Here is a 10914-nt window from a genome sequence, read left to right as displayed (position 1 = left end):
TCGGATAAATATAAACCAAACAACTAAAAGGATAAAGCGTGAGGCGGAGAGCAGACTGAGTCATGGCTGATCAACAATGGAGGATTAAGCAAAAAGCTGTGAGTCTTAAGGAGGATTGTGGAGTTGGAGGAAGCTCAGCACATAGTCATACATGGAACAACTTCCCTCTTCTATCGAGTCAACTTCAAGGTCTCGCTCCTTATCCTGAAATCACTCAATAACCTTGACCCAGCATAGAAAGAAGATGGCCAAAAGTTCTGCGCTTAAGACCATGGCAGACAACTCAGCTCCTCTGGTACAATGGAACTTTCTTCACTAAGGGTAAAGCTTATCTGTGCAGGAGACCACTTTCCTAGGGAACAGTTCAGGACTGTGAACTTAGCTCCCAGAGGAATGAAAGACCACCACAGACCTCACCATCTTCTACTACAAGTGGAAAGTGCAGTTTTTTGACTTGCCTTCTTCAGTATCAACAGAGCAGTATGAACATTTAATAAACAAAAAATAAAAACAATACCCCACCTAAATGAAACACTTCACTGAACACAATTATCCTCCTGGGGAGATCTGAGAGAGAGACACAATGAAACACAGGTGACTGCTGTTAGTCATATCACTTAATGCATCACTCAAAGGCAATCAAATATTAGGCATTGTGGGTGGTATAAAAATAGAATAGAATAAGAAAATGTGAAAAAAGCCTGGAGTTAAGAGTGGGGGGAAAGGGAATTAAGGAAGGGAAACTAAGCAGAGCCCAATAATTTGTTTCATTTATGCATAATTTGTGTTTGGCTAAAGCATATCTTCCAGAAAGGCAGCCAGTTTTGATCTGAAAACATCAAAAGGTGGAGAATCCACTACGTTCCTTGGTAGTTTGGTCCAGTGGCTAATCACCCTCACTGTCACAAAACTTGTGCCTGAGTTAGAGTTCAGCCATTCCTACTTGTTCTGCTTTTCTCCACTAAATTAAAAGAGACCACCGCTACCCAGTATGTCTCCCACTGAAGGTACTTGTACACTTGAATCAGGTTATCTCGCAATCTTCTTTTTGATAAGATAAATAGATTGAGCTCTTTAATGAGACAAGGTGGATGAGGTAATATCTTTTATTGGGCCAACTTCTGTTGGTGGAAGATACAAGCTTTCAGATTTAAAAATTTTATTAAAGCTAATGTTAAAAAAATTATATAATATACAGGTTGGGAAAAGAGTGTCTGTACATCTGGGTATAGTGCTTAGATTATCCACAAATACAAAGTTTGTTTTTAAAAGTGATATGATACAGAGAGTACATAATCAGCAATAATCCAAATTGAGATGAATAGATTTAACAGTACAGTTTAGATATTAGAATCTGAATACTTGGGTACATCACTCATGAAAAGTTGTAGAGATTTGGTTGTGGAAAGCAAAATATATCAATGAGTGGAGATTGTCCCTCAGTAATTGACAATTAGGTTGGTTGTCCATTTAGAAAATGCAATCCATGAGAAAAATATGTGTTACTGTGTTGCTGCAAGCCCCATTTGAGAGTTTGGCAGATGCGACAACGCCATCCAAGATCACCTGGCCAAAGCCGCCCCACCACCCATGGGGAAGGTTGCCGTAAACGCCGCAATCCCCAGAACTGACAGCCAACTGCGACCGGACATCGTCATCACCAACGAGGACCGGAAGAAGATCATCATGGTGGATGTCGCAGTGCCGTTCAAGAACAGGACCCCGGCCTTTCACAATGCCCAAGCTCGACAGGTAGAGAAATATGCCCCTCTGGCCAAAACGTTGAGAGCTAAAAGTTTTCAGGTCCAGACACACACACACGGATTGTCGGAGCCTTAGGCGCATGGGATCCCAGTAATGAGCGACTGCTGAGAGAATGCGGAATTGGTCAACGCTATGCTCGGCTGATGAAGCAACTCATGGTGTCAGACGCCATCAGGTGGTCGAAGGATATCTACATAGAACACATCACTGGACACCGGCAATACCAGGAGGGATGAGCTACAGTGCTGATCAGAAGTGCAGTCAGGAAAGTAACAAATACACAGAGCTCTGCTTTGGGTCCGCAAAAAGGTACTCAGAGTATTAAAGCAACATACAAGGTGGAGCAAATTGTTTAGGAGAAGTAGTTAGAGACCATATTCTTAGAGACCATTCAAGGTGAAGTGGCCCTTTAACATCCCTGCAGTCTGAGGACAAAAATGGGAGTTAGCGGTTTACAAATTGTAATAAGCCATAAATCCAGTGCCTCTATTAAGACCATGATTTTTAGTGTCTAGCAAAGTTATGAATTTAAGTTCCCAGGCTCATCTTTTGAAGGTGTTGTGCAAGTTTCCTTTGAGGACGAGGACTGAGAGATCAGCTATGGAGTAATTGTTTCATGAAAAGTGTCCCCCCACATATGATATGGTTTTTTTTTTGTCTTATATCATTTTCCTGTGAGAATTCATTCACAAGTGTAATGATTATATTGTTTCACCCACATAGTTATTAGTGGGGCAGTTAGTGCACAGGATGAGGTACACCACATGTTGTGATGGCTATGTGTAGAACCCAAAGATCTTGAAAGGTGTATTGGGTGGGTATTTATCATTGTAGCAATGGGGATATATCTGCAAGTTTTGCATCTGTTATTTTGGCAGGATCTGGCGTTGCTTTGAGTTGGTGGATCCTGGTCTGTGGGGAGCTTGCTTCTGATGATGAGCTTGGCTGGGTTGTTTGAAGGCCAGAAGAGAGGGATTGGGAAAGAATTTTTTCAGGGTATGGTCCACTGAGCTCTTTAAGCTCAGTGTAAGGCATTTTCTCCAGACCTTGAATCATTTTTTTTCTCTTTTCTGCACCTTCGCCAGTTTTCAACATCCTTGTTAAAATGTTGACACCAGAACTTGATGCAGTATCCCAGTATCAGTATCACCAGTGCCATACAGAGAGGTAGAATCACCTCCCTACTCCTACTTATTACGCCCCATTTATACATCCAAGGATGCCATTAGCCCTTTTGGCCACAGCTCTGCATTAGGAGTTTATGTTCAGATGCTTGTCCACTATGACCCCTCATGCCTTTTCAGAGTCATAGAATCATAGAATATCAGGGTTGGAAGGGACCTCAGGAGGTCATCTAGTCCAACCCCCTGCTCAAAGCAGGACCAATCCCCAACTAAATCATCCCAGCCAGGGCTTTGTCAAGCCTAACCTTAAAAATATCTAAGGAAGGAGATTCCACCACCTCCCTAGGTAACGCATTCTAGTGTTTCACTACCCTCCTAGTGAAAAAGTTTTTCCTAATATCCAACCTAAACCTCCCCCACTGCAACTTGAGACCATTACTTCTTGTTCTGTCATCTGCTACCACTGATAACAGTCGAGATCCATCCTCTTTGGAACCCCCTTTCAGGTAGTTGAAAGCAGCTATCAAATCCCCCCTCATTCTTCTCTTCCACAGACTAAACAATCCCAGTTCCCTCAGCCTCTCCTCATAAGTCATATGTTCCAGTCCCTTAATCATTTTTGTTTCCCTCCGCTGGACGTTTTCCAATTTTTCCACATCGTTCTTGTAGTGTGGGGCCCAAAACTGGACACAGTACTCCAGATGAGGCCTCACCAATGTCGAATAGAGGGGAACGATCACGTCCCTCGATCTGCTGACAGTGCCCCTACTTATACATCCCAAAATGCCATTGGCCTTCTTGGCAACAAGGACACACTGTTGACTCATATCCAGCTTCTCGTCCACTGTAACCCCTAGGTCCTTTTCTGCAGAACTGCTGCCGAGCCATTCGGTCCCTAGTCTGTAGCGGTGCATTGGATTCTTCCGTCCTAAGTGCAGGACTCTGCACATGTCCTTGTTGAACCTCATCAGATTTCTTTTGGCCCAATCCTCTAATTTGTCTAGGTCCCTCTGTATCCTATCCCTACCCTCCAGCGTATCTATCTCTCCTCCCAATTTAGTGTCATCTGCAAACTTGCTGAGGGTGCAATCCACACCATCCTCCAGACCATTTTTGAAGATATTGAACAAAACCGGCCCCAGGACCGACCCTTGGGGCACTCCACTTGATACCGGCTGCCAACTAGACATGGAGCCATTGATCTCTACCCGTTAAGCCCGACAATCTAGCCAACTTTCTATTCACCTTATAGTCCATTCATCCAGCCCATACTTCTTTAACTTGCTGGCAAGACTACTGTGGGAGACCGTGTCAAAAGCTTTGCTAAAGTCAAGGAACAACACGTCCACCGCTTTCCCCTCATGCACAGAGCCAGTTATCTCGTCATAGAAGGCAATTAGATTAGTCAGGCATGACTTGCCCTTGGTGAATCCATGCTGACTGTTCCTGATCACTTTCCTCTCCTCTAAGTGCTTCAGAATTGATTCCTTGAGGACCTGCTCCATGATTTTTCCAGGGACTGAGGTGTGGCTGACTGGCCTGTAGTTCCCAGGATCCTCCTTCTTCCCTTTTTAAAAGATGGGCACTACACTAGCCTTTTTCCAGTCATCTAGGACTTCCCCTGATCGCCATGAGTTTTCAAAGATAATGGCCAATGGCTCTCCAATCACATCCGCCAACTCCTTTAGCACTCTCGGATGCAGCGCATCCGGCCCCATGGACTTGTGCTCGTCCAGCGTTTCTAAATAGTCCTGAACAACCTCTTTCTCCACAGAGGGCTGATCATCTCCTCCCCATGCTGTGCTGCCCAGTGCAGTAGTCTGGGAGCTGACCTTGTTCGTGAAGACAGAGGCAAAAAGAGCATTGAGTACATTAGCTTTTTCCACATCCTCTGTCACTAGGTTGCCTCCCTCATTCAGTAAGGGGCCCACACTTTCCTTGACTTTCTTCTTGTTGCTAACATACCTAAAGAAACCCTTCTTGTTACTCTTAACATCTCTTGCTAGCTGCAACTCCAGGTGTGATTTGGCCTTCCTGGTTTCACTCTTGCATCCCCGAGCAATTTTTTTATACTCTTCCCTGGTCATTTGTCCCATCTTCCACTTCTTGTAAGCTTCTTTTTTGTGTTCAAGATCAGCAAGGATTTCACTGTGAAGCTAAGCTGGTCGCCTGCCATATTTACTATTCTTTCTACACATCGGGATGGTTTGTCCCTGTTACCTCAATAAGGATTCTTTAAAATACAGCCAGCTCTCCTGGACTCCTCTGAAACCTTTCCCCCTCATGTTATTCTCCCAGGGGATCCTGCCCATCAGTTCCCGGAGGGAGTCAAAGTCTGCTTTTCTGAAGTCCAGGGTCCATATTCTGCTGCTCTCCTTTCTTCCCTGTGTCAGGATCCTGAACTCGACCATCTCATGGTCACTGCCTCCCAGGTTCCCATCCACTTTAGCTTCCCCTACTAATTCTTCCCGGTTTGTGAGCAGCAAGTCAAGAAGAGCTCTGCCCCTAGTTGGTTCCTCCAGCACTTGCACCAGGAAATTGTCCCCTACCCTTTCCAAAAACTTCCTGGATTGTCTGTGCACCACTGTATTGCTCTCCCAGCAGATATCAGGGTGATTGAATTCTCCAATGAGAACCAGGGCCTGCGATCTAGTAACTTCCGTGAGTTCCAGGATACAGTCCCCCATTCTGTAGGTATGGCCTACATTCCTTTTACCTACAAGCACAACTTTGCATTTGGATTGACTGGGTGAAGGTTACCAAAAACGATCCAGATCATGCTGTATGACTGCTCTTCCAATCCTTGTGTCATCCTCAAATTTTATCAGCAAGACTTCCAGATCATTGATGAAAATTTTAAATACATCAGGCCGAGTTCCAATCCTAGCTGTGCCCGAGAAGGGACGCCCCCATTCAATAATTTCTGACTGAAAATTACATTTTGAGATCTGTGAGTTAGCCAGTTCTTAATTAATTGAAAATATGTTCTATTGATATTGTATAGTACTAATTTTTAAATCAGAAAGTTGTACTAAGTTAAACACATTACAAAAATCTATGCATGCTACTTCTATGCAGTTACCTTTATCAACCAAACTTGTAATCTCCCAAAAGAATGAAATCAGGTTTGTTTCTCTTGACCTGTTTTTCATAAAGCCATGTTGACTGGCATTAATTATGTTCCTATCCTTTATTACTTGAATCCCATATTAGCTTTTCCAATATTTTGCCCAGGATTGATGTCAGGCTAACCAGCCTATAGTTGCCTGGGTCATCCCTTTTGCCCTTTTTGAATATTGGTACAACTTTAGCATTCTTCCAGTCTTCTGGGATTTCCATGGTATTCCATATTTATTAAAAGTCAGCATCAGCAGGACAGAAAATCTCCTCAGCCAAATCTTCAGATTCTTGGGTGCAAGTTATCTGGGCCTACTGATTTTGAAATATTTATGCCTAGTAGATGATGTCTAACATCCTTCACTGTGACTAATAGACTAGAAAGTGCTTCATCCTCATGTGATAAGAGTACATCATCTTGCTTCTTTCCAAAAACAGAATATTTATTTATTGAACACTTCTGCTTTTTCTGCATCATGATTCACAATTTTACCATCTCCATCTAGCAATGATCTTATACCATTATTAAATTTAATTTGTTCTTGATATACTTTAAAAATCTCTCATTAGCTTTGGCCTGCCAGCTATGAATGATTTTTCTTTGATGTTTTTACCTTCCCTTATCAATTTTCTGCACTTCATAACTTTCGATTTATATCAGTTGCTATCCACCTGTCCCCTTTTCCCCTTTGTTATATATTATTTTTTTAAGTTTCTAATTGTTGCCTTCACTTCACCACTGAACCAGAATGGGCTTCTAGCTAGAGCTTTCCTCTTTCTTGATTGTGGAATCTCGGCTTTTTGGCCATCTAATAAACTCTTCTTAAAGAACTCTCAATTTTCATTCACATTTTTCTGTCTAAATTTTTCCTCCCAATCAATTACATTAAATTACATTCACAAAAACTTCAGCTTTGGGAAGTTAATCTTTTTGAAGCACTAAGTATATTTATATTACTTGTTGGAAATGTCTTCTGTTTGCCCATATTAAATGTAATCAGATCATGATTACTGGTCCCTAAGCAACCACCGGCTGCCAGTCCAGTGGTTAATTCATCAGTCTTGCTTGGGTTTCTATGGAGCGCCATGAACACCCATTGTACAAATAATAGATCAATTATAAGAGTAACCATGGACAATCGGCGGGGGAGGGGAAGGGGGGAGGGAAGTGGGGGCAGGAGGGCCATTTGGCCTGGGCCTCAAGCTCAAAGGGGGCCTCATATTTAGACACTTGTTAATTTTTTGGCATTTGATACGTTACACAATTTGTTTTTATGCGCATCCCTATCAGACCAAAATGTGACACACTTTCTCAGCTTAGAGCTTCAAATTTAAGCAAATAAGAGATGTGATTTGGTAAAAGACATAATTTTTTTGTTAACTGATACAGATTTTGTCATATTAAAGAGTTTAAAATGTTCATAAATATTAATAAAAATATATCGGTTCTGATGGCACAAGATTAGACTGTGATGAACGTGTCCTCTCAGATCAGCTGATTATATAAACAAACCACTACTAGTGGCTGGTGCTGGCTCAAGTGTGTGTTGAAAGGAAGAGAATTGTTACATTTTAGTGTCTTTATAGTTTTACGTCTAGTTGAATAAGGAATTATTTATGTGTGAGAATTCCTCATTATTCTCTTCATATGGTAGCTAAAAGAGGTGACGGGTTGGTTGGTTGAGCCCTAGCTTGGTAGCTTGGCCATCATCATCGGCTTTCATAGTCTATAGGCCCAGATTCAAGGTGAAAATTTGTGAGGACAATCTTATACAGTGAGTTTCGTGAGGACACACGTTTGAAATTTTTGGACATTATCCCTCTGTCTGTGTCCATGTCTGTGTTTACTATATATATATGTCATCCCTTTGACTTCAGCTTAGCCTGTTATATTATACCTTGCGTGCTTGAGTTTTGATTCAGTGATAAGGATAATAACCTGTCTGACTGTTTCATTTTGTGTTCTTAATTAGTATTCCTTCATTTTAAGTCTTTTCAGCATTTGTGTACCATTCAGCATTTGTGTACATGTTTACAGTAGAAGACTTCAAGTGTACATGAGCTACTTATTTACAGCAGAATATTTCAAGTGTGGATAGGCTACATATAGATATGTACAGATACAGATAGATCACTGTGAAGAGGAGATTTGAAGGTGGTCAGGCAAGAGATGGCAAAAACAACTGAGCGAAGCAGCAGCTAAGAGCTCAAAGCCAATAACTTCATTTCTCAAGCCACTGGAAAATACATCTTCCCCAGCAAACAACGCTACAGACTCTGCAAATGCAACAGGTGATATTTCAATGCCAATACCTGAATATGAAGACATTAGTCAAAAAGGAGATATGCCAACAGTAACAGATGCAGCAGAAGATCCTGTGTACGATCAAGAAACTCAACAGCAACAGGAAGATGTAGAACTTACGTAGCAAGAGCAATTCATGAGTACTACAGGTTTAATTTGTGACTGACACTGGAATTATTGACAAGAGCAATACTGCCCAAATGCAATTTTTTTTTCAAATTAGTTATTTTGAAATTCCAAGTAACATTCCACAAGATGCTGATAATCATGCTTTCCCTATTCATCTGCTGACAAAAACTCTTCCAAATGGTGAGACCTGCACAAGAGACTGGTTATGCTGGAGTACGGAAAAACAATCTCTGTAGTGTGAACGCTGCTTCATTTTGAACAAAAGTGCTTCAAATGCATCAGTTCTCTCTGATCAATCAGGATGGAGCATCAACAGAGGGTGGAGGAAGTTGAAAGACTGAGTACCATCACATGAGAGTTCAACGTCAAACAAAGAAAATTATGTTGCATGGAAATCAGCCAGTAGGGCAGCATCAGCTGAAAGTTCAGTTGAGAATTTACTCTTGACTGAACTCTCTCCAGAAACTAATAACTGGAAAAAACTTCTTGAGTGCATCCTGAATGTCATCCTTTTTCTTTCTGAGCGGGGATTGGCTTTCTTTGGTTCCAGTCAACGTATTTAGTGATTGTGCAAATGGAAACTTTCTAAGCATAGTTGAGCTCCTCAGCAAATATGACCCACTTTTATCAGAGCAGGTTAAATGTGTTCGAGAATTGCAAGAGAGTCAAAAGTGCATGCAAGACCATTATCTCTCCACATGCATACAAAATGAGTTTATTGAGCTATGTGGGTCATTCGTACAAACAACAATTCTTGATGAGATTCGAAATGCCAAGTATTTTTAATCATTGTTGATGCCACTCCAGATTGTTCTCACAAGGAACAGATTACTATGGTTATTCGATATGTTAAGATTGTAGACAGCTCAAAATTTTCAATTGAAGAAAGGTTTGTTTTGTTTGATAATTTCATGAGAAAAATTGGAAAAGAAATTGCTGCTCGAGTACTAGCAATTCTAGTAGGTTTTAAGTTAGATTTTCAAGTCTGCATTGGTCAAGCCTATGACAATGGATCTAATATGGGTGGGAAGTACAAAGGTGTACAAGCAGTTCTGCTTGAGCATAATTCAAACTGTATTTTCTCCAGCTATAGAAACCACACACTAAACCAGGGGTTGGCAATCTTTGGCATGCAACCCGCCAGGGAAAGCCGCTGGTGGGCCGGGCCGGTTTGTTTACCTGCAGCATCTGCAGGTTCGGCCAATCGCAGCTTCCACTGGCCACTGTTCACCATCCCAGGCCAATGGGGGCTGCGGGAAAGGCGGCTAGCACATCCCTCAGCCCGCGCCACTTCCTGCAACACCTTGGCCTGGGACAGCGAACCACAGCCAGTGGGAGCTGCGATCAGCCGAACTTGCAGACGCTGCAGGTAAACAAACCGGCCCAGCCCACCAGTGGCTTTCCCTGGCAGGCTGCGTGCCAAAGGTTGCTGATCCCTGCACTAAACTGTGTAGGTGCTGACTGTGCTGAATCATGCAAGGAGGCAATTACTTACTTTGGAACTGTTCAGCAAATGTACAATCTCTTCAGTAGCAATCCACAAAGGTGGGAGATTCTGAAGCAATATCTTCCTGTTTCATTGTATGGGACATCCAAAACTAGATGGTCTGCACAGATTGATGGTGTTCAACCAGTTGTGCAGAATCTGAATTCAGTGAGAATGGTTTTAAATTAGCTTGAGTCTCTCAGTCTCCCTGCACAGGCTCGAACTGAACTTCAGTCTATTCAGAAGCACATGTCCAAATTTAAATGAATTCTGATGTCATCTTTGTGCATGAAGCTACTTACAATGGGGTGATGTTGAGATGGATAACATTGAAAGTCTTCTAAATGACATTCAACAGATTCGTGAACAATGGGATGCGATCCTGACTGAGTCCAAATTAGTAGCACAGAATATTGGCATTTTATCTGAGTTCTCCACCAATTGCAACTTACCTACTGAATCCGATGCCAAGTAGCATTATAGAGTCAATGTCTTCCTTGTCATCATTGACTTTATTCAATCAGGTCTTACACGTCAATTTGAGTCAGTGAGACTAATTTGTACCCTTTTGGGGTTTCTTTGGCAGTTCAACAGACTGAGTAATGAAGATCTACTTTCTGCAGCTGAACAATTTCAACAACAGTACAACAAAGAAATCTCAAAAGATCTCAGTGACAGGGTCATCTTCCTCAAACAAATATATTCCACGAACTTTCAATTGGATTGCAAGCCAAAGGAATTGCATCAAGAAATACTCAAACTTGGACTCTCTGGGGTGTTTCCTAATATCACAATTGCATTGCATATTTTTGTCAGTTTGCCTGAATCAGTGGCTTCAGGTGAATGCACCTTCAACATGTTGAAGCAAGTAAAGAGCTATCATAGTTCAACTATGGGACAAGAGTGTTTGAATGGGCTCGCCATGCTTAATATCAACTGTGACATTGCACGAAAGCTACATTTTCCCTCAATAATTAGTGTATTTGCAC

Source organism: Chelonia mydas, chromosome 2 (assembly GCF_015237465.2).
Source record: "Chelonia mydas isolate rCheMyd1 chromosome 2, rCheMyd1.pri.v2, whole genome shotgun sequence".
NCBI lineage: Eukaryota > Metazoa > Chordata > Testudines > Cheloniidae > Chelonia > Chelonia mydas.
Note: the sequence above shows the minus strand (reverse complement) of the source record.